Consider the following 24,309-nt stretch of genomic DNA (forward strand, 5'->3'; position numbering starts at 1 on the left):
CAAACTCCTAATTTATCCCTCCCCCACGTAGCTTTTAAAGATGAGTTGAGCCGTCTTGGATTTTAATGGAGAGAATCCTGACGCTTTTTTCTCCTCCTCCTTTTGTGCCGTTGTGTTGACTTTGAGACGTGATCTTACAGCGTAGGCTGATGCCAATTTGTCCTTTGTTACATAAAGGTTTTAGGCACATTAGTCCTGCTAATGACACATTGTTCATATTGTTCCGAGAGTAAAAATTCTAAACTTATGCTCTGCCACTTTTCGTTGTGACTGTTAATGTGATCTGGAATACAGATCTAATGTCTAGTTCATGTGTTTTGTCACTATTTTTTTTATTTCTATTTTTAAAAATAATTTTTATTTTTTCCATTATAGCTGGTTTACAGTGTTCTGTCCATTTTCTACGGTACAGCAAAGTGACCCAATCGCACATACATATATAGATTCTTCTTCTCACATTATCCTCCATCATGTCCCATCCTAAGTGACTGGATAGAGTTCCCAGGGCTGTACAGCGGGATCTCATTGCTGATCCACTCCACAGGCAATCGTTTGCCTCTCTTAACCCCAGATTACTCAGTCCATCCCACTCCCTCCCCCTCTCCCTTGTCACTATTTTTTAATGGCCACACTGCAGCATATGGAAGGTCCTGAGCCAGAGATTGAATCTGAGCTGCAGCTGCAGCAATGCCAGGTCCTGTAACCTGCTGCACCGGGCCGGGGATCAAACCCTTGCCCCTGCAGCCTCCCGAACTGCTACAGGTTCTTAGCTCACTGCGCCACAGCAGGAACTCCATTTTGTCCCTATTTTATCTCTTAACCTTTAGAATAAGATATTTACTGAAGAGGTGTTTTCTTTCAGTTTGACTTTTGATGCGACCATTCACTGAAAGCAAATCTGTATGAAGAAACGGGGAGAGGTAGGTAATTCCTGACTTCGCGAGGCCCTGGCTAACCCGTGACTGCCTCTTTTTGACTTCACGTCCACTCCCACCGTGACCATTAATGGAGAAAAGGATCCTGGAGCTTTCCCTTTTGCTCTTTCTTTGTCACGGTGTAAGAAGTCTTGTTTTCGGCGGGATAAATCAACGTTGGCCTCAGAATGCCCCAACCGTCTATGGAGCAGTGGGGATGCCTCTCGTTCCAGCCAGACGGACGGGTATCTTCTGATTTTCTGCATGCATTACACGCATCCCCTTCATGCCCCTCCATCCGTCATGGAGGAATGTTCCAGTCACGGACTCTGATGAGAAAGGGCAGATGGGACACCTGTTGGACATACTGCTTGTGTCAGATCAGGACCAGAAAGAAAACAATTGAAAGATGACAATTCATCACTAATTATACAGCAGGGCCATCCTGGCCTCAGAGGCAGAGTTCAAACTAAGTAGATGTGGACGCTGAGCAGCATTAAAAAAGCCGTTTGTGTTTACACATTGGACATAGTTCGCGTGTTTCGTGAAACTTCGGAATTACAAGCTCCCGGGGCGATGGCATGAGAGACCCCTAAAATAATTTCGCTTTGCATCGTGGGTAGCTTCACTTTCAAAATAAATTCTTCCCAGCCATGATGTCATTAGATCGCTAATTAAAGCAGTCGTGGTCCCATCTGGTAAGGTTCTAAACTTGTTATTATTAGAACCCTAACGCTGATGGAATTCACTGGATGACTTTGGGCAGACTGCACTGTGAGCCCAAATTAGGCGCCAGAGCCCTGAAATTAACCACCGCTGAGGCCAGCGAAGGTCAATGAACAAGACCCTCCTGGGGTGGCTGCTGGAGACAAGCTGTGGGCACAACCACAAGGACAAACCGTCCCCCAGACTCTCCTCTCTTTCTCTGACGCTCCCCTACCTGTGGCCAGGACATTTTGCGGATGCTATCAGTTTGTGATTCATTTATTCATTTTTTTTCACTGCAGCTTTGAGGAAGCTCAGAGCCAAGCGTAGTGTTCATGGGGAATCCTTATTTCCTGACAGCTTCCTCTGAGGATCGTGTCTCTTCTGCCTTGACCTTGGATCCTCTGTTAGGCTCTGTGGGTCTGTGGGGGACACCCGGGCCTGGCCAGGGACTGGCGTTCATATGGGGAAAGAAGAGAAATGAAGCAGGACGCGTCTGGCAAACGGTGCCTGTGGGGAGGTCTACAAGGCGAGAGAGCTGTGCCGTGAGCATTATGGCCAAGTCTCCGCAGGAGGACCTCCGGCTCTTCCGACTTGCCCCCCTGCCCCGTTCCCACGGCACCCCCGCCACTCCCCCACCCGCCCACCCGCACTCCCGCCCTTCAGGTTACATATGGAGACAGCTATTACCTCCCTGCAGAGGGGCCTTCTTGCCTCCCTCATGAACCCTGGCTGGGCTGGCCTGGGGCTGAAACCCAAAATAATGTGTGGTTTTATCACCAAATTCTTCAACAGTTTTATATGTATTCATAATGGGAGATAAGGTGAATAAAATAACCCCCTGCCCATAATTCTTCTGAAACATCTGTTTTCAAAATATTGTTTTACCCAGAGGGTGCCACCTTCAAATAGCTGAAGCAACGTCTAAAAGGGCCAGGCTGTCAAATTCGGGTTTAATGCATGGATTGTCCTTTAACCCTGCCATCAAGATTCCCTCCACTACAAGTCTTTGCTTAATGTCTGTCCTTCTTAAACAGCTTTTCCCAAGTGTGGCCCAAAACTACGTGCTTTAGAATCTCCTAGAAATCTGTGGACTTGCTCCAGACCTACTCAATTAGAAATTCTCTGGGTAGAGCCCCAGTTTAGCAAGTTCCAAAAAGATACTTGGGCAAAAATAAAGGTTGAGACTGCAACATTAGGTGCTGGCAAACATTTTCTAAGGAGGGCTCAAGAGTGAATATTTTAGGATGTGCAGGCCGTGGGTCTCTGGGACAACTAGCCACCTCTGCTAGAGACAGCGCATAGATGGATGGGCATTGGCTGTGTGCCAATCAAACTTTATTTACATAAACAAGTGATGGGCTATGTTTGGCCCTCAGGTTGTAGTCTGCCAACCCTGGCACTGGACAGGGAGCTTGGAAAGTGGAGACTGTATCTGCCTCCTTTGCTACTCCACAGTATCCAGCAACCTCTCTGTCATAAAAGAGTCACTTGGGAAAGACTGATTGAGTATGTGAATGAATGAGTGTTACAAAGCACAGTGACTTTTTTTTTTTTTTTGGTCTTTTTGCCATTTCTTAGGCTGCTCCCGTGGCATATCGAGGTTCCCAGGCTAGGGGTCTAATTGGAGCTGTAGCTGCTGGCCTACGCCACAGCCACAGCAATGTGGGATCCGAGCCGTGTCTGCAACCTACACCACAGCTCACTGCAATGCCGGATCCTTAACCCACTGAGCAAGGTCAGGGATTGAACCCACAACCTCATGGTTCCTAGTTGGGTTCGTTAACCACTGAGCCAAGACGGGAACTCCAGGACAGTGACTTTTTCAGGTTGTTTTTTAATTTGTATAAAGTAAAATTTACTCTTTGTTACTGAATTCAGGCTTGGTTGCTGGTCACTCCAGAATCCAACACTGAGACACAAGTGTTTGGTAAATGGAAAGATACTTTATTGAGGAAGCTGGTAATCCTGGGGAGAAGGTGGACTCATGTCTCAAAGAACCAATTCCCTGCTGTTATGAAGGGGCAAGAGCTTTTAAAGGAGAGTTTTGGGGGTACCCAGGCATAGGGAGGGGGCTCTGTGCAGAACAGCATAGTCAGCTCTGACAGACCTCTTGAAATTGGACATGTGGTGGTCTGACCAGCGTCATCTTGACTGTTTTAAGTACAGTTAATCTTCACCTCTGGGGTAAGTTTTTTTCCCATTTCCTTGAGGCCAGCTCTCAGAATTGTGGTAGCTTATGTCACAGCGACCATCTGGCCACCAGGTGGTTAACTGCTTCCGCCTGGTGGGGTTTTCAGTATCTACAAGACAACTCACAGGATATGGCTCAGAATATTATCTATAGCCCTTAGGAGAAACTGAAGGTCCTTGACTTTGTTTAGTGGCTAAACTACTATTATTTTGTCTTGTTGGACTGCTTTCCTTTGTTTCTGCATTTTCTCATTTCTCTGATTAAATTTATTCTTTGGCTAAAATTTTTCTACAGACAAAAAACAGGCAGAGGACGCAGGAGGGTCTGTCCTGGGAAGGCCCCCTAGGGTCTTGCACCATTAACATTTTTGGTATACAGTTCTATGGGTTTTGGCAAATGCATGGAGTCACGTGACCACCATTGAAATCAGGGTAGAGAGCAGTTCCACCTCACCCCCAGATCCCTCTAGCCGCTCTTGGTAGTCACATTGATCTGTCCCCTGTTCCTTTATTTGGCCTTTGTCAGAGGTGAAGTTAATACCATCGTACAGCACGTAGCCTCCTCAGATCACTGCTCTGTCCCGGCTAGTGCTGAACAGTATCCATTGTATGTACGTGCCATGGTTTATCCACTCACCAGTTGAGGGAAATTTTGGTTGTTTCCAGTTTTTGAAATAAAGAAATAAAAAAGAAATAAAGCTGCTATCAACATTCCTGTGGACATACATTTTCCTTTCTCTTGGGTAAGAACCTAGGAGACTTGCTCAGTTATAAAGCAAGTGTTTGTTTAAGTGTATTAGAAATGGTCAAACTGCTCTTCAAAGCGGTCCTATTGGCTCTTCTACAAGCAGCATGTAAGAGTTGCTGTTATTCCATCATGCAAACACTTGGTATTGTCAGTTTTTTGGCAAAATTTTGTAACCATGCCTGTAAGCGTTCAACGCTATCCCAGTGTGGTTTCGATGTGCATTTTCTTTATGAGCAATGATGTTGAGCAACTTTTCATGTGCTTATTTGACACCTGTGTGTGCTTTCTGTCCATGTTTTAAAAATTGAGTATTTGGTTTTTGTAGAATTTTGGGGAGTTGTTTATATATTCTTAATAGAAGTTCATTGTCAGTTATTTGATTGGCAACTATTTTATGCTAGTTGGTAGTTTGTCTTCTCATTCTCTGTTGCAGAAAGATGTTTTGAGATTTTGATGGTGTCCAGTTGATCTATTTTTCCTTTTATGGATTGTACTTCCACTGTCCTAAGAACTTTTTACATAACCCAAGGTCACAGATAGTGTTCCTGTCTTTCTCTAAAAGCTTTATAGTTTTCCATGCCACATTTAAGCCTATGATTCACTGAATTAAATTTCACATAAGGAAGGAGGTATGGGTTAAGATTTATTTTTTGTATGTGGGTGTACAATTTTTCCAGTACTATTTGTAAAAAGACTGTCCTTTCTTCATTGAATTGCCTTTGTATATTTGTTAAAAATCAATTGACTGTGTTTGCAGGGATCTATTCCTGAGCTCTCTGCTCTGTTCCATTCCATCATGTGTCTATTTATTTTTACCCTTCTTCCATTCCTGTTATTAATAATCTGTGTCTTCTCTCTTTTTTTCTGGACTAGTTTATTAACCTTACTGGTATTTCCAAAGCAGCAGCTTTTAGTTTCTTCATTTCCCCTATTATTTTCCCATTTTAACTTTCACTGACTCATGTTCTAATTTTTCTTATTTCCTACCTTTGCTTACACTTAGGTTGAATTTGCTCTTCTTTCTTTATTTTCCTAGGGTGAAAGTTTAGATGATGGTTTTTGTGTATTTATTTTTAATTTTTATTTTTTTCAGGGCTGCACCTGCAGCATATGAAGGTTCCCAGGCTAGGGGTTGAGTTGGATCTGCAGCTGCCAGACAGATCCGCAGCCACAGCAAAGCCAGATCAGAGCCACACTTGCCACCTACACCACAGCTCACAGCAACACTGGGTCCTTAACCCACTGAGCGAGGCCAGGGATGGAACCCACATCCTCATGGGTAGTAGTCGGGGTCCTTACTGCCAAGCCACAAAGGGAACTTCCTAGATTGTGCATTTTAGATTTATTTCTCTAAAATATGCATTTAATGCTGAAAATTTCCCTCCAGGCACTGATTTCACTGCCTTCCACATTTTTTTGTCTTATTTTCATGTTTCACCTAGTTGAGCAATATTCTTGGGGAGCATCATTTAACTAGATTGTTCTCACCTACCCTCTCAGCTTTGCCCTCAGTCTGCAACCCAGCTGTTGTCCACTATGATTGATCAGGTGGAAGGGATCCTTTGCTCTTCCTCTTGGGGAAGGACATTTCCAGAGAGCAGCAGTGACGTCCCATCAAATTTGCTCACCGGGAACAGGGAAGGGCTGGATCACACAACGGCTCCCTTTCACTACCTGGAGGGGACAGCACCGCCTGCCACTCTCTGGAAATGTCCTTCCCAAGCAGAAGGCTTGTGTTCTGTAAGGAGGAAGTTTCTGGTTGGGACCATGGGAAGAGGAGGTGGCCCCTGTGAATTCACCCCACTTCTCTCTGTGAGAGTCTGTTGGGGGTTCCTGGAGGAAAAGCCTGCAGAGGTTGGGGCACCTCTGGGACCACGGCCCCAGGACCACTCGATATCCTGCACTGAGATTCAGCAATTCCTCAAAATTTCTACCTTCGTGTTCCTACTGGCTTGTGGCATCTGGTGGTTTCTGCTCCTGGTTAGCCAATTTCAGGTTCTGTATCTCCCTTAAACACACCTTTCTTCAGATTTGGGGGTGGGGGTTTGCCCTGAGACCTCAGTTCTCTGTTGGAGCCAGGAGAAGTTGTTAATATTCGGTTCATCCAGATTTTCTTACTTCGAGGATGGGATTGCTGACCTCCAAGCTCTTTACGTGTCTGAGCTAAACCTGGAAGTCTAGCACAGCCCTGCTGGAGTTTCCGTCTTGGTTTTACGGCGGTGAGGCCCCCAGAGAGAGGAAGGCCTCTAGGGGACAGGCACTGACTGCAGGTCAGAACAAACCGACGCCCATCAGACCCGTTTAGGAGGGATGGGGGATATTTCATGAGCATAGTCCTGGAATCTTTCCCATGGAGGTCTGGTAGCCTCCACAGGACCTGGACCCAGAGGACAGAAATTTGGAGGACAGAGCAGACCCATCCCCAAGTTACTGGGCTTTTTTTTTTTCTTTCTCTGAGTGTCGGGCACTGCTCTGTCCTCCACATGGACAAGGAGGTATAATGACCCCAATCCAACTTCACACGCCCTGTTAAACCCTGTTGGGACCCAACCTCTCTGCTTTTCACCACTTTCACCTTCCCCAGTGAGTGCTCTGAGCCGCTGGTTCTGGGGGATGTTAATCAGAGACATGGGAGGTCAGGGCAGAGGGGGTGCCGCAGGGAAACTAGTTTGGGAAACTGGGTTGCCACTCGAGGGAAACTCTGATTCCAAGATGCGGACCCTTGTCTGAAGCTGGATGCTGGGACTGAAGGACGAAGGTGGCCAAGTCCACGGGGGCCAGGTGTCCTCCAAGCCATTCACGGGACTGAATGGGACACACTGATCAGAAATAGGTCACCTGGGAGGTGAGTGAGAGGGGCTCTAAGGCAGGACCCAGGCAGTCCAGCGAAGAATCTGTTTAAAACCTTGATGGAGGGAGACTCCACATGTGTGCTCGATTCACCAAAGCCGATGAAATAACGGAAGCCCCCTTGGGGAAGCTTCACCACCATCACAAAAGCACCGTCAGAAGCAGGAGCCACCGGGTAACACCACATCCTGCGTCGGGGAGAAGAAAACCTGTTCAAATATCCGACTTTGAGACCGTCTGCCCTGTCACCGTTCAGCAGGACCTTCCACGCTGTAGGACTAGAGCGGTCACGTGAGTGGAGGTGTCATATCTGACGCCTGGAAATACAAGCTAACGTTCTTTCGGGAACATCTGCAGGAGTCCCTGGCTGTTGTTCAAGGCAGCTTATTCTCCAGGAAAGGAAAGCTCATTCTAATGAGCTGAAGCCCCTTTGGCTGAGAGACACATCGGTACAAATTAAAAAATGACTGCTTATCTGAGACCCAAAATACTGAGGAAGACATTTAAAGGTGTCCAAAATATTCTTATGTTTCTACGTTGCACATGGGGCATTTGGCAGCTACCGGCAAGGGTGACCGCCCCAGGAAGCAGGAATGCCAGGCTGCGATGGGTGAGGGCCCAGGATACAGGGTCCAGAGCCTCTGCAGGGCCAGCCCATCCTCACGTGGCAGCCCCTCACCAAGCATGAGAATGCAGGGCTGGCTTTTGACCCACCCTCCCACCTCCGATGGAACCTGGCCTGGCTTCCCCCTCCCCCCAGTCTGATGGCCCTGGTCAGCTCTGGGAAGAGGCATCCCCCCCACCGCAGAACCAGGGGAAGAGACCACCGCAGTCCTCCCCCTCCAGGCACATCCTCCACCAAGCTCAGAGAAACCCGTCTACACCAAGCGCTGTCCACACAGCCTGAACGCAGAAGTGAGTTTCTTCTGAGTTGTTCCTTCCCTGCAAGGAGGCTGATCCTGAGAATCCAGAATCCAGAGAGACGCTTTCTCTCTACGTGAATACTTCTTTTTTTCTCCTTTTCCTTTTATTGCCGTTCATTTTCCTTGGCCCAGATGGACACTTGATAGGGTTTTATTATCCTGAGATAATGTTTTATAACTGTAGATTATTTGAATGTGACTCATAACTTATTTTATTTGTAGATCGTGTATTTCACAGTGTCTTTACGATTATTAGCGAATCCCCTAAAATCATCCAAAAAGATGGCAACAATTTTATTTTTGTCTTTCTCTTAGAATGATTTCGAAATTTCTTAATTTTGGTTTCATTGGTATTATTTAAGTAATTACACAATGTTTTGAGTGGAGACTTGATAATAAAATTTAGGGGACAGTGTTTTATACATCCGTACATGTAGATGTGAATTTTAATTTGTTGTTTCCATGTTATTTGGGGCAAGAGTATTTTGGCTCTTGCCCTTAAACAATAGTTTCTACTGATTTGGAAACAGTAAGTTTTGGTCTCTTTTCTCAAGTGGTATTGACTTTTCTCTCATTGGAGCTTCCTACTGGACTTCAGTGATTACACAAATGTTCAGATGGCAGCTCAACAGAATTGCAACTCTTAGAGCATTCATAAATGCAGCTTATTTAAAAGTGACGTTCCTGCGTTCGTGGTCCTTTTCTTCCGTCTGTGCCTGGAGGAAGGACGGCATTTCTGCCGTTGTTCAATGAGCAGCATTTTACACGAGGCATTTCCTAACAGTGAGTATTTGGACCTCAAAGGTTATTTCTGTTTACCAGGGGGTGAAGTTACTCTTGTTATAAGGTTCGCTAAATAAAGCCGGGTCTTGGAAAATAGTCTGGGAGACACTGGCTAAGGCCAAAGACCTCTTACCTCCAGGCTCATTGTGGAATGTTGGCGCCTACAAGGAGGGGGCTGGGAGGGCTCACCCAGGACCCTACCGAGGGTTTCGGCTCCCTTCACCAATTTCACCATTGAAACTGGGTCAGAACCACCTGAAAAAGCCCCCGATGGCAAAGCTTGAACATTTTGGCAACAGAATAGATTATATAATTCTGGATTATAACCCAAGCGTGAAATAAACACACATGCCTCCATACGGGTTTAAATAAGGGATGGAGCAAAGAAATGGGTAAGAGGAGACAAATCTTTCCCCATAGAAGATTCCGGATCACTTAGCTGGAACTCTCCTCTCCAGGAAGTGGAGCTTAAAATCCTCCACCCTTACGAGTGAGTGGATTTAGCGACCAGCTTCCAAAACCACGAAGTGTGAGAAAGGAAACATCCTGTCCCGCAGAGGAGAGGCCTGGCTGACACCACGGTGCCAAGTGACCAAGGTTAAGGTCTCCCGAGACACGTCACTCTGATGCCAGCCGCCCCCCATGAGATGTTCCTCTGTCTCTACCATTTCTTCCCCCAAATCCATAACCCTAAACGGATCACAAGAGAACAGCACACAAATCCAAGGGAAGGATCGCTGTGAAACCCACGCCCAACGCCTTCCAAGTCTCTGAGCTCCTGAACACAGGGACGCACGGAGAAACGGTCACACATCAGAGACGAAGGAGCCCTGGCACCCAACGCTGTGTCAGGTCCCGGAACAGCAAACGTGCATTAGCGGGAGAACTGGCAACATCCAGTTCCTATTCAGTGGCAGTAACGCAGCAGGGTTAATGTCTTAGTTTTGAGAAATGCACCCTGGTTGTGTAAGACGTTAACGTTGGGGGAAATGAGGTAAACAGAATAGAGTCCTTCCAAAAAACAAACACCAGAAAGGAAAAATCCTAACCCCGCAGTGGAGAGGCCTCGCAAATACCACTTTACCAGACTTGCATTTTTTTTCCAAACTTCACAGTTGATTAGGCTTCCAAGTCCTTCTCTCCTTGCTTCTCTTGCTAAATTCAACCAACCCTGGACATCGGACAACAGACACTCCCAGCCAGGAAAGGACTGGCCAGGACTTCAGGCTGGAGGAGCAACATGGCAAGAAGTTTCCTGGCTTTTCTTTTTGTGTCCTGAATATCCGGGTCAGAGGCTCGGGGGACCTAAAACCCAGAACTTCCAATGGGAGCAGACAACAAAAGCCCCAAGAAAATCCCAGTCTTTCTGGCCAAAGGACCAGGAAAGGGACATCCCAGTGGCACAGAAAGTTTTTGACAGCACCCCCTACCCCAACCCAGCCCCATGACACCTCTTCCTCCCCAGCCCTGGGGTGCTGCTAGCAAAGCCTGAGTGGGGAGTGTGGACACCCACCCTGGTCCCCCCCCACTGCCAAGTAACCACAGAGGACCCAGGAGAGTGCCCCTCCCCCTCTGATTTAGTGTCAAGGAAGACAGAGAGGGGACTCTGGGGTGCCTCCCTCTTGCAGCCCATGCCTCTTGCCTTCCCAACACGGAGCATGAGAAAGACTCAGGAGTCCCTGTTGTGGCTCAGTGGTTAACGAATCCGACTGGGAGCCATGAGGTTGTGGGTTTGATCCCTGGCCACGCTCAGTGGGTTAAGGATCCGGCATTGCCATGAGCTGTGGTGAAGGTCACAGACGCGGCTCGGATCTTGCGTTGCTGTGGCTTTGGTGTAGGCCCGCAGCTACAGCTCTGATTAGACCCCTAGCCTGGGAACCTCCATATGCTGCGGGGGCAGCCCTAGAAAAGACAAAAAAAAGAAAAAAAGAAAAAAGAAGAGAAAGACTCAGATGGTGGGAAGCTGGAGAAAGGGGTCTCTTAACTTCCACAGAAATTTTCAGGCAAGCTCCTGACCACCCAAACCTGAAATTGAACCCCCTGCCCAGGCCAGGTCTCAGAGCTGGACCTCAGTGTGGCAAGCCAGCTGGGCTTTCAGCATGCTCTTAGGAGTACACAGAATGGCACTGCAGGGGCCCCAGTCCACACTGTCGTGAGAACTGCAGCCCACAGATGGCCAGGCCCCGTGCACTAAACCCAGACTGAGAGACTGCTGATAAAGCAGGAGAGTCAGAAAGGAACTGATGGCCTGATACACCACCCAGAAGTCTGGGGCGCAGTAAAAAAATCACCGGTCAGGCTAAGAGGGTCTCTGGAATGACACACCAGAGGTTGTGCGTTGTGCAGGCTTGTACAGTGACACAAGAGACCCTGAGAAAGCGCCCTTCATCTTGTGCTTCTAAAGTTGGCAATATTTCTAAAGAGAGTGCCTTTAAACGCTTGCTTTGTGTGTGTGTGTGTGGGGGGGTGGAGCCTTAGCAGCCTCCTCCAGGAAAGCACTGAGGGTGTCGAGGCAGAGGACTGAGAAGGGGGGAGGAGAGTCAGCCAGTGGAGGGAGAAGGGAGTTCAGACCCGCCTTCCGCTGGGTGGACACACCATCCCTTTCTAACCGTAATGAAATAAGAACAGGGCCTTTCCTTGGGTCCATTGCCCAACTGGCCATTTCCCATTGAAGATGCTCTTGATTCGTGTTCAAGGCCAAGAACCACAGATAGATGCTTTATCATTATGTGGGTGTCTCTTCTGAACTGGGGGAGGGATGGATGATTAATCATTCCTAAAGAATTAACTTTGTAAGGTGCCACACTGCAGCTTTAAATTTCACAACAGACTGAAGCCAGAACACTTTCAACTCTTGTCTGGAACCGACAGCCTTCGTTTCCTGGCCTTAGAACCTCTCTTCTCTGCGGCTGTTTAATACTTGCCTAAGCTTTGCTCAAGAAAGGGGCTGTTTGAGAGTCAAAATCTTGTCTAGTGTTTCTTTTAGAATGAGCAAACCAGCCAAATCCTTGTAGATCACCAGAAAGCAAAATACCTCGGTCACATGACTTCACTCATCCCGTCCCCCCAAATGTTTCCATTCGGTTATGAGAACAGAGGGGTCGATACAAACAGCGTCGAAATGGGATACAACGGTCAGTTGAAAGACCTGAGGTTGGTTACGGCGCTTACAAGTTACAAAGCATCTTGTTCAAACCTCATACTTGTCCACGTGGTACCTTTGGGTTTGCGGAGGGAGGTGCATCATCATACCACTCGTAACGAACGGGTTTCCACCATTAGATAAGAATTAAGTCCTTGGGTTTATCGTTAGGAGATTTTTCCAGATGTATTTGCATGGCACCTTTTGTTTAAAAATGCCGATCAGGAATTCCCGTGTTGGCGCAGCGGAAAAGAATCCGACTAGCATCCATGAGGATGCAGGTTTGATTCCTGGCCTCGATCAGTGGGTTAAGGATCCGGCATTGCCGTGAGCTGTGGTGTAGGTCGCAGATGAGTCTCAGATCTGGTGTTGCTGTGGCTGTGGTGTAGACCGGCATCTATGGCTCCTATTTGACCCCGAGCCTGGGAACCTCCATATACCATGGATGCGGCCCTCAAAAGACAAACACACAAAAATGCCAATCAGGCACCAAAGTAGTTCGCTTTTGACTGGCCTTTAGGAAACTCGTAGCTAAATTTAATACTAACTTGTAGTGATAAGCTCCCATCGGGGGGTTGTAACATTCACTCCTTCTGCGTTTTTAAGATTTTCTCCAACTGCACTGCTTTTCATTACGTCGACATGCAGCGTCTTTAGGAGTGTTAGGGATTTTGGATTTTCTCCAAAGGGCAGCAGGGAGCCATCAAAGGGTTTGGGCGGGGAGCTGACCTGACTGAAGGGGAAGTTCATGGCTCTTTGTGGCTGTCACATGTGGAATGGAGTTGAGTGGGCTAAGAGGAGAGGGAGAGACCAGACACGAGGCCTGCACAGGGCGGGAGCGGAGGAGAAGGCGGGAGGGCACAGACTGGGTCATTGTGGAAGTGGGTGGACAGGCCTTGGCGAGGGCCGGGCTGACGGATGGCTGGCGGGGGGAAGGGAGTGGAAGGCAAGAGGGCGCTGGGTGAAACGATCTCGCATGCCCACGTCGCACCCATGCACCAGACTCCCACTGTCCCTGAAGTTACAGCGGTCAGGACAGGAAGGGAGCTTGCCTTTCTCAAGGCACCTGGGGACACCGGTATAGACTGGTGCTCCGTGTTAAGCTGCTGGGGTTCCCAGTGTGCACCCCTTGGGCAGGGGTGGGGTTCCCTGCCTGCTGAGTTGTGGTCGGGCACCCTCCTCCTTGGGACCCAGAGAGCAAACCCTTCAGTGGGGGCGGGGTGGGTGCAGGAGCTGCTCTCTGAGGTCGGTCTCGGGGGTCACTCACCACTCCCTTCCTTGACCCTCTGGGTGCAGCGATAAGGGGCCCAGGGGTCGGTCTCTCGAGGGTCACCTCCTCCGGCTTATCCCATCTCTCCAGCTTGTGGACCTGCCCCCAGGAGAGGGGCCTCCCCTAATTGTGGAGTAGGATGTGCATTTTGTGGGCCTTACGGAGTGACCTTCATGATGCTCTGATGTGAGCTTCTCTTTTCTCTGTGGCCACGCTGCCCTTGCCGGGTTCCTGCTATGGGGGATCCCACCCTGTCCCCTGCCGGGTGTTGGAGTTCCAGGCTGGAGGGACAGGACCGCAGGCAGGCGTGCCCTCTCGTGCCACGCTCCGCTGGTCCCGGGCGGTGCGGTTGTCTTGCGTTCAGCAGAGACTTAGCGTTACACTCAAGCAAGAGAGTGAAAGGATGGTCCAGACTTGAGCATCTCGCAGACCTAGCCCCGGGGCGCCCACCCAACAGCAATAGCGGGATAAACATCTGTTTCTCTAAGATGCTGTCTTCAGTTTCACTTAGAGAGCTTTTCTAACCTAATTATGTGTGTCAACTCTGTGGCTGTAATCAGTGCTGTTAGGTTAACCTTCGCATACAGTCCAATTTAGACGGCTTTATGGGCTGTCCCGGGCAGTCCTTGGGTTACACGAGACATGACAGATGACTGCGGGACGGATGGAACTGCGCCGTGCAGCCCGCTGACCTTTAAAAGGCCCATAAATGGTGACTGAGTCTTGGCACCACCTTGCAGTTCTGGCTCTCGCGTTGCCTTTGTCCATTAAGGCACGGATAATAGCAGGCATGTCAAACACATTACGCAGCGACCTGAACCGGTTCCAAGTTATGAGTACTTGGTGAGTTTGCTCAAGAGGGGCTCCGGCAATGAGCTCCGAAGGCATTCTCCTCTTCCACTGCCCACTCTCACCGCCCCGCTCCCCACCCCGGCCCCGGGTTAAGTGAAGGGATTACAAATTAACCCAGTTTGGTTGGCCGTCAAGATGCAATCCTGCCCCAGGGCTTCACGGAAATCCTGAAGAATGAAAGGGCAGTTTCCCCCCTTTTATTCACTCTTTTCAGCCTTTTCTCATCGGGGGTAAACACAAAGGAGCAACATGGGCGAGACAGGAACTTCCGGTTGACTTGGGTGTTTATATCAAGTTATTTGATGTGTTATAGGAAAGATCTTTTCCCAGCCTTTGCGGGTCATTATCGTGCTTCTTTCATGTCTGTGAAGCCACTTCTCCTCCTGGGGTCCTGAAGATCCCACTTGCTCACCTTGTCTCTTTGCCCTGGGGAACTGGAGTGGAGGAAAGTCGGCAAACCTGTGGTTACCTTTTCATGAAAAGCTGTCGTTTATTTTTAAATGCGCAGGGAGCAGGGACCCTAATGTCTCCAGTCAAGCTCCGAAACTTCTTTGTTGTTGTTCTCCCAGTTTCTAAAGATAAATTACAAGCTCATTTCATGGAGGGAGGCAAAGTAGAATCCATCGGTTTGGGGAGACTTCATCGATATTCAACCATAGTAAAAAAAATTACTGGGCGAAAGCAATCCTGATGTCTAATAAAGATTAGCCTCATCGTCAGAGGCTGGCTACTTTCTAGGGGAGAAGAGTTGAAGAAAAACAAATCACTGTTCCCTCTTCTGAGAGAGAAAAATCTGCTGGTGTTTGATGTCAGGTACAGTGTGTGTGCGTTAGAGCTCAGGGTTGAGAGCCCTGAAGTTTCCTGCCCGTCTCTGCAGCTACCCTGACACTTACAGAAAAAGAGCCAACTCACATTTACTCAAACTCCCCTTTGCTTTGCCCAGAGCCAGACTGTCTGCCTCTCTTGCCAGAAGCATTTTACCCCTTTGGCATTTATAGGACAAGAGTAAACAAGGTTCATCCTCGCTCTAAGTGAGGTGATGTGGCAGAAAGGGACCTGGCTGTATGCCAGGGGTGGCTTGTGTCTGCTTCTAGAGCTGAAAGTTAAATTTTCAGGTTTTGGGAGAGCTGGTTGACTTCATGATGGTAGCTTGACATTGCTCACAGCGGGAGTATTTACACCATGGAAATTGGCAAGTGCTACAGATCAGGGCTGCCCCACCCCCCACCCCCTGGGGGGTTGTTAACAAGTGCCAGCTTGCCACTGCAGAGTCCAGAACAGCCCATGCCCTGGCCCAGAGGCCTCCTTCATCATCTGACTCACCCAGGGAAATGGGTCATTCCCAAGGAAGTGCTCTAGAAAGCACAAAGACTCCGGGGCTCAGGGGTGTGCAGGGGCTGTGTTCTTTTATCAGCAGCCTTTGCAGCTGGGATTCTCTCATCCACACCCTGGTTCTGTTGAGTTCTGCTGTGACCTGAGAAGCTTTCGGGCTCTGGGTCACTTTCCTAGGCTCAGAATCACCCGGCATCTCAAACAGTGACGGATGGGCTCCTGTCACCACAGGAGGTCCCAAGCGTCAGCTGGTGGCAAAGCTGGCTTGCCCTCAGTGCTGACACCCAGAGCGGTGTGGCTGACACAGAGAAGGTCCAGGTAGAAAAGCTGTAGAAATAAAAACAGTGCGGGGATTTGTTTAAAATCTCCTGTCTTAATCTTAGCCACCGACTTCTCCATATATAAGAGAAACTTAGGCTAAAAGACAGCCTCGGGCAGGCAGCGGGAAGATCATCTTCCCGGCTAAACCCAATCCTCTGGGCTCCAGGAATGAACTTGGACAACCCGTTGGACTTGAAGGGCGTGGCCCCTCGTCCTGTGGGTGTCTGCGTTCATTGCAAACCAGAATCAGATTTATGTTCTAAAATGAACCCGCAGTTCTGGCCCACCCACAGCTGGCAATGAGGCATCTGCAAGGTGACTCTGGAGTTTTTAAAAACCTATTTGTTGTTGCCAGCCAACCATTCACTTGAAGCCGTCTGAGCACCCACTCTCCTCTTACATTGCATTTAAACCTTGGCTCTTTGATTTCCTCCTCTTTGCTGCCGGCCGAAGTGGTGGGAGACCACCGTCTGCAGGTGGAGAGAAGGCTGCATGAAGTTCGTTTACAGAGCCGGGCACTGTGCCGGCGCTCAGTCCGAAGGGCCGTTCTCAGGCACGGATGTTCAGGAATCTGCCCTCTGCGCGGTTCACCCACACCCCTTAATCCTGTCTTAAGGCTGCCGGGCATTTTTGCAATTTCATCTTCAGCATCCTAATCCTCTCAGGGCTGATTTTATTTTATTTATTTAATTAAATTGATTAATTAATTGATTGATTGATTTGTCTTTTTGCCTTTTCTAGAGCCGCTCCTGTGGCATATGGAGGTTCCCAGGCCAGGGGTCTCATCAGAGCTGTAGCCACCAGCCTATGCCAGAGCCACAGCAACGCCGGATCCGAGCCGCATCTGCAACCTACACCACAGCTCACGGCAACGCCGGATCCTTAACCCACTGAGCAAGGCCAGGGATCGAACCCGAAACCTCATCGTTCCTAGTCGGATTCGTTAACCACTGAGCCACAACAGGAACTTCTCTCAGGGCTGATTTTAACCCTTACTGAGAACTTTCAAAATACCGAGCTTTGTTGTTTGTTCGTTTGATTAGCCTGATGCTCTTAGCGGTGTCAGAGTCTGAATGGAACAGACGATTTGGGGAAAGGTAGGAGTTCATGCAGTCATTAAGGTTAGACCTTTGGCGCTGGAGGAAGTCTAATCAAACATTCTACCCTGTGGTCCTCACCGCTGGTGACTTTGCCTCTCGGGGGACCTGGGCAACGTGTGGGGACAATTTGGGCCATCACTGCAGGGAAGAAGGTGCCACAGGCCTTGGTGGGCAGAGGCGAGGGACATGGCTCCACGTCCTACAACTCCCGGGACAGCCCTAAAGAGCAAGCATGTAACTGGCCAAAGTCCGAGGTCGAGACGCCAGGTCCACCCAGCGAAAGACTCCCTCCCTGGGAGCTCCCGATGTGGCTCAGCGAGTCAAGAACCAGACATAATGTACTTGATTCAGGTTCCGTCCCTGGCCTTGCTCAGTGAGTTAAGGATCTGGTGCTGCCATAAGCTGAGGTGTAGTTCTTCAGATGCTGTTTGCATCCGATGTTGCCTGTGGCTGTGGTGTAGGCCTCGGAGGCAGCTCCAATTTGACACCTAGCCTGGGAACTTCCATGTGCCGCAGGTGTGGCCATAGAAAAACAAACAAACAAACAGAAAAATGATTTCCTTCCAGCCTCAGATGAGCAGCTCCAGGGATCGAGCAGCTCAAGAGACTGTTCCCCGGAGAGGCACCTTCCACCTGGGACCCACTGGGCTTCTCTAGCAGGTGGCCACCAGCTGGGAGAGCAGGAAGGCACAGGAGACCCAGGAGGATTCCTCTGGGGACGGAAAAGCCTCGGGTGGCTGGTGGCTGTCCTTTGGGCTTGGAAGGGCTTGTGTAGATTTATTCAAAGAGATTGGACTTTATATGATTCTAGGCAGGTTTTTGGTAGAAGTTACGGTGAGGTCAGAGTTGGCTCGGAGCGGATGGATTTTCTAAGTCTCAGCTCCCTGCTGTCACTTTCTGCTAAGTTCACAGTTAAGGAAGTCTTGAGGAGTTCCCTGGTGGCTCAGCGGGTTAAGGACCTGGCATTGTCACTTCTGTGGCTCAGGTTACATCCTAGCCCAGGAATTTCCACATGCCATGGACATGGCTGGAAAAAAAAAAAAAGGAAAGGAAGCCTTGAGGTTTCCTTCGTGTGCTGCGTTTCCTAATGTCTCCAGCCCCCTCCTCACCCTGTTCTTATGCATATTTCAGCCCGAGTGAAGTCCACGCGGGGCCGAGGGTAGGGGGAGAAGGGAGGCGGGAAGGAAGAAATTCCAGACGCAGACCTGCAAGACACTTCAAGTCCAAGAGCGCAGTCTCCCTGGCTCTCAGGGTCCTGCCAGAGGGACAGGCGATCCCGGCCAGACCCGTGCATCTCGCTTGCAAGGGAAAAAGAAAAGGCCAGCCCTGAATTTAAAGTTCAGGACGCGCGTGGGGAGCGAGTTGTGTGGACGGCTCACGGGATATGGCTGGCTCTCCAGGAAGTCTGGATCGCCCTGCAATAAAAACACGCAGCATCCTGCGCTGGGCCGAGAAGGGCTTTGAGCTTCTCCTGGGGGCGTCTTTGAAAGGCTGCCCAGACCGCAGGCCTGATGGCCCAGGCGCGTGGTGGACAGTTTAGCAGCCCTGTTCGGACCCCCGCGCTCCCGCACTGGAAATCAGGGAAGATGCTGGGCTCTGGAGACCCCCGCACTTCACTCCTTCTCGCCTCCCGACCCACCCAGGGCAGAGGCCACCTCCTCGGGGGAGATGTTTGTTTGCACAGCAGCCGGCAAGGCTGCATATCCAGGGCAGAGCTGGATAGGATTCTCTGAGGGGTGGGTCCCCGGGAATGTTGGCACAGCGAGGTGGTTGCTGTACAATGATTCTGTCCTGCAGTAATAACGCTGCTTTCATCCAGATGGATTCATAAGCACTCTGCAAGCTTTATCAAGTCATGAGAACATGTTACACCAGTTTCATTTGTCTATCATTGCGCGTGGCTTCTGGGTGAATCACGGGGCTTTTTTTCTCTTTTGACCACACACAGTAACTGGGTGTGGATCACGGACCTTGTAGAACAAGGGGCTTCAAAGAGCTTAAAAGAAGCCAGGCCTTGGTGGGCGCTTGAAAAGCACTGAGACCAGCAGCTTCCCGTTGTTGCTGGTGTGAGCGGGCGGTGACCAAGATGAAGCTGGTGATAAAGAGGCTGCTGGAGCGTTTGACACACCCCTGGGTTACACTTTCAAAAGGCTGTCTACAAGCCAGATGGGACCCCAACTTAAAGACAGCAAAACCTCTGGCAGGACAGACGGGGCGTCTAGAGGGAGAGACTCAAGGGGATCCTACAAGCAAAGGGGCTTTTGGGATCTCTTTCAACCTGTGTCTCCAGAGCCCCACGGGGTGGGGGCGGGGGCTTCTGCCTGGGAGCTGAGAGGCCACTGGGAGGCTGGGACCCAGGCCCCTGCCCCCGGCTCCTGACTGGTTTCACAGATCAGGCGTCAATACAGGGTGTCGGCTGGAAGAGAAAGTTTCCACGGCTAAAGGAAAGAAAAAGAACACGTGCAAACCTGATGGGTCCAGTGCCTGACATGACAGGTGATGAACAGAGAGGTGGTGTGCATGGGCTGAAGTCACCCAGCTGGTAACCCGCCAGGCTGCAGCAGGATGGCTCTCTGTCAGCCACCAAGGACAGCGCTGACTCCGGAAGGAGCGACAGAGAGCAGGACGGGCCTCGGGGCGGTTTCCAGCACGCGAGCTGGGTTTCTCTCCCTCTGTGTTAAAGCCGTGAGTTGGGAAGGGAGGGGCTGGCGCTTCTGCACATCCAAGGAGGGAGAGGAAGCCTGGCCGAGGGAAGCGTGCCGCTTGAACTGCCCTGCTGTGGCCTCTGGGGAAATCCAGCAGGACCTGCTGGCCCCAAGGGCACTAAGTGCCCAGTGCGGCTCTGGACAGGGGACAAGGGAGCACGCACATGGCGTTGTGTGGTGCGTCCCGCCACACCCCTGCCAGGTGGCTGTTCTCCTTCCATTTTGCTGCTGAGTAAATGCAATTTCGTTTTATTTTATTTTTTAATTTGTTGCCCTTCTGATTGAAGTGTGGCAGATTTACAGAGCTGCGTGTCTTTCTGCTCTACAGCACAATGGCCCAGTCATGCACGTGTACACGTTCTTTCTCTCACACTATCTTCCATCCTGGAATTTTAAAGACGCTGAAGGATTCTTCCAAAGACACATGGCGTTGGAGGCTGTGCCTGTCCCACGGGAGGGAGTTGGGTGACGGCTGCTGGGCCCAGCCTCCCCCCGGCTCCCCCACTGCCCTGCACAGTGTAGGGCAGACCGTGGCCCACCCAGCCTCCTGCTCTGCCCGCCTGTCCTAGCACCTACCCCTGGGGGCAGGCGACGAAGGGGTCTTTAAATTTCATCCATGGCACCTTCTTTGCCCTTGGGCTCTGACCTCCGCTGGGGAGGGTCCCAGGTGCGCTGGTCGGAGGTAACCTGTGACTGCCTTTGTTCTCTCAAATGGACATTCCTGCAGCCAGGACTCCGTCCTCTCCTCTGTCCCTGAGACCATGCCTGTGGTGACAGAGTACCCGCCCCAAAGGTGCCCGTGTCCCTATTCCTGGAAGAGTGAAGGCGTTAGATTGTGCAGCGAAGGCCCAGCAAGGTCAAAGCCCCAACAGGGTCAAAGACCCAGCAAGGTCGCAGATGGAGTTAAGGTTGCTCTCTAGGTGACCTTAAACGAGGAAGAGAACCCTTCGGGGCCAGTGTGATCACAGGTCTTTAGAGAGGAAGAGGAAGGCAGAGGGAAGAGGCCAGAAGCAAAGGGATGTGTGACAAGGAAGTAGCTCCAACGACACGGGCCATCAGCCCACGGGACCCCGAGCCGACTTCCGACCTCCAGGCCATAAATATGGGACGCTCGTGTTGTTTTCAGCCACGTGTTGCAGCAGCGTAAGGAAACGAGCAGGGCACCCTCCTGGGTGAGGAGGCTGCTGACAGTTGTGTGTGCACAGGGGGGCGGAGGGCAGTGTGGCTCCTACTGTCTCTGACGGCGTGATTTTGCGCTATGCCCACCTGTACTCAGGGGCCCGGGCCTTTGAGCGGCCCCAGGCATGAGGGGGACCGATTCTGGTCACTGTCACTGCAGACCCCACCACGGATGGGCTGGGAAGGAGGGAGAGCCCTGTCACCAGCCCGGGGAAGCACCCCGCCACTTGCTAAGCTGGGTGCCATCACCTCTGGGGTTAAGCATTCTCCCAACAGATTCCTTTTTTTTTTTTTTTTCCAGAAGCAGCATTTACTATATTTACATTCAAAAAATTTTGCAAGGAACAATCCTGATTGCACAGTCAGGGCCCTGGGTGGGTGAGACATTCCCCAAGGTGGGGTGGACAAGACGGATCAGGGCTGGCAATGGGCACCGATTTTTCCTAAGAGGAGCTTGGACTCCCCTCGCTCCTGCCTCCTGACTTTCAAGGACCAGGGGCCTCTTTTTCCTTCTCTTTCTCACTGTCCATAAGAACCTCGTAAGCACGGGGGCTGTGATTCGAGTTTGAGAGTGAATGGCCCAAACTGGCATTCTGCACACTTCGTAGTGTGCTGAGCTGAGGGCTTAACCCAGGCACCTGACTCTAAAGCCGGGTGTGTATCTCTCTTCAATATTCATTCATTCAGTGGCTCCTTCAACAAGAATCACTGGTCCCTGCCGTGAGCTGTCATTGCATGACATTCCGGGCAGGGGGCGGGGATTCAGACACACAGCTGTGTCCCTGCATCTTGTTCCACACACCCTCTCTCCAAGGGCCATACCTTAGATGCCTCGGGGCCAGGCAGGTACCAGCAAGGACTGAGTGGCACAGGAGGGGACTAGGATGCAGATGAGGACAACACGGCCTGCTAAGGGGGCTTCTTTGATGGTCGCCATGCAAGGATGCAGGCCCAGGGTTTTTTTAATCATTTGGAGTTTCAGAGGAAGCCAGATATCTGGATTTTTAAAATGTGAAATATCTTACACATATTTAATATGAAAATGAATCAAAGGTACTGGGAACTGATGCAGTTTTTAACAAGAGTGGAGACAAACAGAACACTTGGCCAGGGCCGGGGGTCGGGGGGCGGGTGCTGGATTCAATCAGTCATCCACCAGCTCTGGGCCTTTGGATGGGCCACAGCTGGTTTTGCTCCAACTGGAGTAAATGACAAAAGTAACCCGGGTAGGAAGGAACGAGAGTTACCGGGAACAATTTGAGGCCACTCAGCTGCGGCGTTGATGGAATCCGCAGACTGCCCTCCACAGCTTCCATGTGAGGGGGAGACAGCGCCAGGCAGCTGAGAGCAGGGCTTCCAGGAGGAATGTCTCCATTTACTGATAGATTTGTGTTGCCATTCTCTGTGCAGAGAAAAAAATAACTGTTCTCATTGAAGAAAGGCTTTTCTGATTCTTCATTGAAGGGCTTCTCCTTAGGAAATCAAAGATGAACCACTTTCTCGTCTGTTGAAATGAGAGAGAAAGTTTTGCCTGACCTGTGGGGTGGCAGCCCCCGCCTGAGTGAATCTGCGGACTCCAGGTTGCACCAGTCTGTGTGCCTTAATTCCCGGTGCGCTTGGCAGAAAACCATCTCTGGGGAGACGACCGCTGCTGTGGAGATGGGGCCAGCAGCTGGAGGGGAGGTGTGGTGTTGGCTCCTCTTCTCCATCTACAAAGTGGGCACAATGCCAAGGGCAGCTCCTCACTGGGATGCAGAAGGGCTATGAGGTCAATCACTGGTATCCCCTACCAGGGTCTGATAAGATTGCCTTTCTGACACCCATATAGTCCTAACTCCTAAGGGACCCTGTGCTTAGTCCTGAGTTGTGAAGGGAAGTGCGTTGGGTCCCGGTATGGGGGTGGGGTGCTTTATTCTCCAGGGCCAGGGCTCTCTTCCCAGAGCCGGTTGGAGGTGGGAGCTGCTCCATCAGTCTGGTGCCCTGGGTGACTGAGAGCTCCCAGCTGCCCTTCAGTGGACATGTGTCCAAGTGAGAAATGACTCTGTTATTTAGGCACTGAGAGGTGGGGGTTGTTTGTTGTGTAGCATAACCTAGTCTATCCTGACAAATATATGGGTGGCTCTGCTACCCCTGCCCCTCATTCTCATTGGTCAGTGGTCCATGTGATGACAGCCAAGGTCTCACTATTTCCTGAACCACTTGTTCAGGCTATCCAGGTGGTCTCTTAAAAGGCAAATCCCAGGAAGCTCACTCTGTCCAGGCTCTTCACTGCATTCCGGTGGTCTCTGGGGATACCTGTTCCAGGACCATCCTGTATGGCAGCCCAGTCTCCCTGAACCTTGGCTCAGTGCCTTTGCAGGTCACCTCCACATATCTGAATCTGCCTTCTCAGGCTTCCTGCCACCCCTGCTTCACAGCCTCTTCCATGACTCAAAGGACAGCAAAGACGGGGTGTCACGGCTCATAAAACTTGACTGAAGTCCAGGCCAGCAGGGAGATGATGATGCAGAAAGTCAACTGAATGTGAACTTGCAGCCTTTCCTTTCCCCAGTGGGGTCCCCACTGTCTCCATATGCTCCTAGCTTATTCCCTGTGGCCATGTTTTAGGCACCTGCCTCCTGTCCGGGGCCGCCCTGCTGATGTCTAGGCCCTCCTTTCCTAGGGTCCATACCCCCAGGTGCTTTGAAGGAGAACCATGGTTCCTTCTCACCCCCAGGATCCTGCTAGTCTCCCCATCACAACAATCTTCCCAGTTACAAATCTGCCAGCAACAAAAGCAGCTTTTAACGCTCTTTACTGCACACAGTTGAGCTCAAAGTTCTCCAGAATTCCCCTCCTGCGTGAGGATTCTGGCTTTACCTTGCCCGTGATGATTAGAGTGTTTCATATAATTTTTTTTTTCCAAAACAGCGTAGCTATTTGTCTTCAAAGACAAATCCAAATGGCCAGCAAGAGAGATAGGGACACTGCCACCACTTTACATGGCATCCCCCAATTTTCCAGCAAGGAAGGCTTCTGAAGTTTGGTACACATCCTGACTCAGAGCAGTGAGTTATCTGAGATCTTCATGTGCTCTTTGGCCTTACCACACATCTGCGCCTGGGACCCACGGTGGACCCACCACATTAGGGTCCCTTTCCCCCAGTGGAGTCCCCTGACCACCCAGGAATGCTGTTATGTCCTCAAGAGTGCACAGCACTGAGAGTGCACAATACCGAGAGCCCATTGGAGAGCTTGAGTCTTCACAGCACGGGACACCACTGAGCAAGAGGGAGTGTGCAGTTTCATGCCC

General features: G+C 50.4%; 1 long non-coding RNA gene across 1 annotated transcript in view; it reads left to right on the forward strand.

The window, feature by feature from the left end:
- LOC106506421 overlaps nucleotides 5,867–24,309 on the forward strand; it is a 31,761-nt gene continuing 13,318 nt past the window's right edge. The window contains exon 1 of the long non-coding RNA XR_001301695.2: nucleotides 5,867–9,116. This is a non-coding gene — a long non-coding RNA (uncharacterized LOC106506421). The remainder of the gene's footprint in view (nucleotides 9,117–24,309) is intronic.

This window comes from Sus scrofa, chromosome 15, assembly GCF_000003025.6.
Source record: "Sus scrofa isolate TJ Tabasco breed Duroc chromosome 15, Sscrofa11.1, whole genome shotgun sequence".
Taxonomy (NCBI): domain Eukaryota; kingdom Metazoa; phylum Chordata; class Mammalia; order Artiodactyla; family Suidae; genus Sus; species Sus scrofa.